This window comes from Leiobunum rupestre, chromosome 3, assembly GCF_980474605.1.
Source record: "Leiobunum rupestre chromosome 3, qqLeiRupe1.1.hap1, whole genome shotgun sequence".
In the NCBI taxonomy this organism is placed as follows: Eukaryota; Metazoa; Arthropoda; class Arachnida; order Opiliones; family Sclerosomatidae; genus Leiobunum; species Leiobunum rupestre.
The window spans coordinates 39964055-39970604 of record NC_143386.1 but is presented as its reverse complement, the minus strand read 5'-3'; positions in this window follow the sequence as shown (position 1 = coordinate 39970604).

Genomic DNA, 6550 nt, shown 5'->3' with positions numbered 1-6550 from the left:
AGCTAAAACTTCCCCGCTCAAAAAGAGCGAAAAGAGATGAGTCGAAAATCCCGTTCAAAACAGAGCGATAAATGAGCTAAAATCTCCCCGCGCGAAAAGAGATGAGCCAAAAATTCCAGCTCAAAAAGAGTGAGAAATGATCTAAAATTTCCACGCTCAAAAAGAGTGAGAAATGATCTAAAATTTCCACGCTCAAAAAGAGTGAGAAATGATCTAAAATTTCCACGCTCAAAAAGAGTGAGAAATGATCTAAAATTTCCACACTCAAAAAGAGTGAGAAATGATCTAAAATTTCCACACTCAAAAAGAGTGAGAAATGATCTAAAATTTCCACGCTCAAAAAGAGTGAGAAATGATCTAAAATTTCCACGCTCAAAAAGAGTGAGAAATGAGCTAAAATCTCCACGCTCAAAAAGAGTGAGAAATGAGCTAAAATTTCCACGCTCAAAAAGAGTGAGAAATGATCTAAAATTTTCACGCTCAAAAAGAGTGAGAAATGATCTAAAATTTTCACGCTAAAAAGAGTGAGGAATGAGCTAAAATTTTACCGCCCAAAAAGAGCTAAAAGATATAAACCGAAAATTACCGCTCTAAAAAGAGCGAGAGATGAGCTAAAACTTCCCCGCTCAAAAAGAGCGAAAAGAGATGAGTCGAAAATCCCGTTCAAAACAGAGCGATAAATGAGCTAAAATCTCCCCGCGCGAAAAGAGATGAGCCAAAAATTCCAGCTCAAAAAGAGTGAGAAATGATCTAAAATTTCCACGCTCAAAAAGAGTGAGAAATGATCTAAAATTTCCACGCTCAAAAAGAGTGAGAAATGATCTAAAATTTCCACGCTCAAAAAGAGTGAGAAATGATCTAAAATTTTCACGCTAAAAAGAGTGAGAAATGAGCTAAAATTTCCACGCTCAAAAAGAGTGAGAAATGATCTAAAATTTCCACGCTCAAAAAGAGTGAGAAATGATCTAAAATTTCCACGCTCAAAAAGAGTGAGAAATGAGCTAAAATTTCCACGCTCAAAAAGAGTGAGAAATGATCTAAAATTTCCACGCTCAAAAAGAGTGAGAAATGATCTAAAATTTCCACGCTCAAAAAGAGTGAGAAATGAGCTAAAATTTCCACGCTCAAAAAGAGTGAGAAATGATCTAAAATTTCCACGCTCAAAAAGAGTGAGAAATGATCTAAAATTTCCACGCTCAAAAAGAGTGAGAAATGATCTAATTTCCACGCTCAAAAAGAGTGAGAAATGAGCTAAAATTTCCACGCTCAAAAAGAGTGAGAAATGAGCTAAAATCTAAACGCTCAAAAAGAGTGAGAAATGATCTAAAATTTCCACGCTCAAAAAGAGTGAGAAATGATCTAAAATTTCCACGCTCAAAAAGAGTGAGAAATGATCTAAAATTTCCACGCTCAAAAAGAGTGAGAAATGAACTAAAATCTAAACGCTCAAAAAGAGTGAGAAATGATCTAAAATTTCCACGCTCAAAAAGAGTGAGAAATGATCTAAAATTTCCACGCTCAAAAAGAGTGAGAAATGATCTAAAATTTTCACGCTAAAAAGAGTGAGAAATGATCTAAAATTTCCACGCTCAAAAAGAGTGAGAAATGATCTAAAATTTCCACGCTCAAAAAGAGTGAGAAATGATCTAAAATTTTCACGCTAAAAAGAGTGAGGAATGAGCTAAAATTTTACCGCCCAAAAAGAGCTAAAAGATATAAACCGAAAATTACCGCTCTAAAAAGAGCGAGAGATGAGCTAAAACTTCCCCGCTCAAAAAGAGCGAAAAGAGATGAGTCGAAAATCCCGTTCAAAACAGAGCGATAAATGAGCTAAAATCTCCCCGCGCGAAAAGAGATGAGCCAAAAATTCCAGCTCAAAAAGAGTGAGAAATGATCTAAAATTTCCACGCTCAAAAAGAGTGAGAAATGATCTAAAATTTCCACGCTCAAAAAGAGTGAGAAATGATCTAAAATTTCCACGCTCAAAAAGAGTGAGAAATGATCTAAAATTTCCACGCTCAAAAAGAGTGAGAAATGATCTAAAATTTTCACGCTAAAAAGAGTGAGAAATGAGCTAAAATTTCCACGCTCAAAAAGAGTGAGAAATGATCTAAAATTTCCACGCTCAAAAAGAGTGAGAAATGAGCTAAAATCTAAACGCTCAAAAAGAGTGAGAAATGATCTAAAATTTCCACGCTCAAAAAGAGTGAGAAATGATCTAAAATTTTCACGCTAAAAAGAGTGAGAAATGAGCTAAAATTTCCACGCTCAAAAAGAGTGAGAAATGAGCTAAAATTTCCACGCTCAAAAAGAGTGAGAAATGAGCTAAAATTTCCACGCTCAAAAAGAGTGAGAAATGATCTAAAATTTCCACGCTCAAAAAGAGTGAGAAATGAGCTAAAATTTCCACGCTCAAAAAGAGTGAGAAATGAGCTAAAATCTAAACGCTCAAAAAGAGTGAGAAATGATCTAAAATTTCCACGCTCAAAAAGAGTGAGAAATGATCTAAAATTTCCACGCTCAAAAAGAGTGAGAAATGATCTAAAATTTCCACGCTCAAAAAGAGTGAGAAATGAGCTAAAATCTAAACGCTCAAAAAGAGTGAGAAATGATCTAAAATTTCCACGCTCAAAAAGAGTGAGAAATGATCTAAAATTTGCACGCTCAAAAAGAGTGAGAAATGATCTAAATTTCCACGCTCAAAAAGAGTGAGAAATGAGCTAAAATTTCCACGCTCAAAAAGAGTGAGAAATGAGCTAAAATCTAAACGCTCAAAAAGAGTGAGGAATGATCTAAAATTTTCACGCTAAAAAGAGTGAGAAATGATCTAAAATTTCCACGCTCAAAAAGAGTGAGAAATGATCTAAAATTTCCACGCTCAAAAAGAGTGAGAAATGATCTAAAATTTCCACGCTCAAAAAGAGTGAGAAATGATCTAAAATTTCCACGCTCAAAAAGAGTGAGAAATGATCTAAAATTTCCACGCTCAAAAAGAGTGAGAAATGATCTAAAATTTCCACGCTCAAAAAGAGTGAGAAATGAGCTAAAATTTCCACGCTCAAAAAGAGTGAGAAATGAGCTAAAATTTCCACGCTCAAAAAGAGTGAGAAATGATCTAAAATTTCCACGCTCAAAAAGAGTGAGAAATGATCTAAATTTCCACGCTCAAAAAGAGTGAGAAATGAGCTAAAATTTCCACGCTCAAAAAGAGTGAGAAATGAGCTAAAATCTCCACGCTCAAAAAGAGTGAGAAATGAGCTAAAATTTCCACGCTCAAAAAGAGTGAGAAATGATCTAAAATTTCCACGCTCAAAAAGAGTGAGAAATGAGCTAAAATCTCCACGCTCAAAAAGAGTGAGAAATGAGCTAAAATCTCCACGCTCAAAAAGAGTGAGAAATGAGCTAAAATTTTACCGCCCAAAAAGAGCCAAAAGATATAAACCGAAAATTACCGCTCTGAAAAGAGCGAGAGATGAGCTAAAACTTCCCCGCTCAAAAAGAGCGAAAAGAGATGAGTCGAAAATCCCGCTCAAAACAGAGCGATAAATGAGCTAAAATCTCCCCGCTCAAAAAAGAGCGAGAAATGAGCTAAAATCTCCACGCTCAAAAAGAGTGAGGAATGAGCTAAAATTTTACCGCCCAAAAAGAGCCAAAAGATATAAACCGAAAATTACCGCTCTGAAAAGAGCGAGAGATGAGCTAAAACTTCCCCGCTCAAAAAGAGCGAAAAGAGATGAGTCGAAAATCCCGCTCAAAACAGAGCGATAAATGAGCTAAAATCTCCCCGCTCAAAAAAGAGCGAGAAATGAGCTAAAATCTCCCCGCGCGAAAAGAGATGAGCCAAAAATTCCAGCTCAAAAAGGAGCGAGAAATGAGCTAAAATTTCGCCGCTAAAATATGACCGAGCGTAAGCGGCTGTTTCACAAAAATGCCCACGACTGATAAATAGTTACGGATATTGGCGGGTGATGGCGTAACGTAGGTTGATGGAATAGTAGCAGGTGTTGAATAATAAAAGCGAAACAAATCTACGGACGACATTTGAGTGGATAAAAATAAGGCGACCTCTATATGCGACGAAGCAAACTGTTAAGTTCATCGAGGAATAGTGTACACCACTTGACTCTCCTTTGAACAGTGTGATTTTGGGATCCTAGTTCCATAATTCAGTAAAGTATTTAAACTAAGTATCTAATTAATATATTTAATTTAATTAAGAACTTAAGAGAATCTTCCTTATCCATAACCCAAATGGTAAATCGTACATAAATAAATTGAGTAGATTTAATTGTCTATTATAATGAATGTATTTATTTATATTTAAAGCAAGTTTCGGCTCCTACTCGTTTCGAATGTCGCTCAATAGATGTCGTTAAAAATAAAATCTAAACAAGTTAGTCAAGCCCTAATGAGTCTTGAAATCGGGTCCCTCAGAGCCTAGCGCAGTTGATCCAACGCCGACGCCACCGCTGATAAATTTTGTTCCCGCCGCCGAAGTAACTTAATTTTTTTCTTTCAAAAACATTTTGGATTTTTTTTTTTAAGTTTCCGAAGGGGGGGAGACATTTTTTCCCTTTCACGCCCCCGGCGCCGAAAATAAATCCACGCCGCGAGGTGTTTTTCGTAGCGCTGTGCGAGTACTCGAACATCATCGAGTACTCGGCCTTTTTGGAGGTCGAGTACTCGAACTCGACCTCGAATAAGTAATTCCAGAATACTCGTGGATTAACGAGTACCAAAAAAATGCATTTTCGGGTACCCGATTTCTCGAATAAGCTGCTCTCTAAACTCGTTGTTTTTTCTATCCTCGTTGCTTCAAACTTCAAAGAGGGGTTTGTACCACTTTTTGGGGGGCAATAAACGGTACACACAAAGTTGTGGAAACTGTTGTTCATTTAAATTAAAGGAATATTTTTCAGCATTGAAAATTACTTTATACTCCTTTTAAATTTAATTTCATAATTTCTTGAATAAAAGCAGCTCCTAATCAAGTACTCGATAATCCGACTCGTTAAAAATATTACTCGAGGTTTTTTTTAGTTACTCGACTCTAATAAGAGAACGTTTCCCCTACTCGATTACTCGACTCGACTTCAATATTACTCGACTCGAATACTCGATGAAAAAAATTGATACTCGATAACCGACTCGATTGCCTAAAACCACTACTCGCACAGCCCTAGTTTTTCGCCAAACGTCGCCGCCGACCGAAATTTAATCGACGCTCTGTTCTAGTCCCTCATTTAGTATTGCGCTATAGCAACTTTTAATTAGTTTCTATATACCACGTGCTAGTTATGACGTGCTAGTTATGACGTCACTTCGTTACTAGCTCTCAGTAAAATATTCTCCAAAGTGACAAACTAAAATAAATTAAATCTATGATAAAACATTTCTTTAAAGCTAATTATATTATAGTGCTCAGATGGCTAGAAACAAAATAAGTATTAATAACACCAAAAGTAAATGAACCGAAGGTATCAGACTGCTATACTCCCCATGTTGGAGGAGTTTTCCATTTGACCTCGAATATCACATTTTGCGCGCTCCTAGGCCGAAAAAAGAACGTTTTTGTTTTTATGAAACCATTTTTATACATAGAAATAGCTATACCCATAATTCCCAAAGGCAATTTAACGCGTTAAAAGACGGGGATGGAAATTAGCTTTTATTTGACTCAATTTTCTCATCATTTTCATAAGGAAAACGCCATCCGATTCTGATCACCATTTCGATAACTTTGGTTCATTTACTTCTGATAAAACTTAATTAAATATAAAATTATATTAGTTGTTTGTTTAAAAATGTTGAAAAAAAGGTATTTTTTGTATCTTTTGGGGCAAATTGGGGCCCCTAAAAATATGGGGTCTAAGACTAAAATCGCCATCGAGAAGAGAACGTTTTTGTAGCCATATTTCACTATACTTTATTGCTAACGTTGTAACGAGCCTTAGTTGGTATCGTTTAAGTGGAGAGACGGTTAGAGCAGCTTCTTCGAAAGTGCTGTCACGTGAGCTACGCGTTCTACGAGATGAATTTCGTCTACGAAAAACAACAGGCTCATTTTAGTTAGCGAGGGTACTTTATCAAAGTGGATTATACACAAAATAAAGCGAGCAAATGTTTCAAACGGAATGGAGGGGTTCAATTTGTAGACGCAGCTATACGTTTCCTCTATAAATTAGAACTCTTTTCGGAACTTCCTTTGAAATTATCTGTTTCCGCCAGCAATTTCGGTCATTCCTTATTTAAAACTATTCGAGCGATGTCGCGTTGATGCCGACCAATTTGCAGGTTGAATACAGCTAGAGCATTCAAGTTACAAGAGTAAGTTGAAAATTATTCGTCATTTTGGTTTGAGTCTATTTGATCGATTCCCAAATGATCGAACGGGTCCCATTTGATCGAATTTCCATTTGATCGAATGGCATTTGATCGAACGAAATTTGATCGAAAGCTACTGTAGGGTAAAACTACTAGTTTTTGGGAGTAAATCGAAAAGGCAACGGTGCATACGCGCCTACGGCGCGCGTACATCAACCTAACCTAA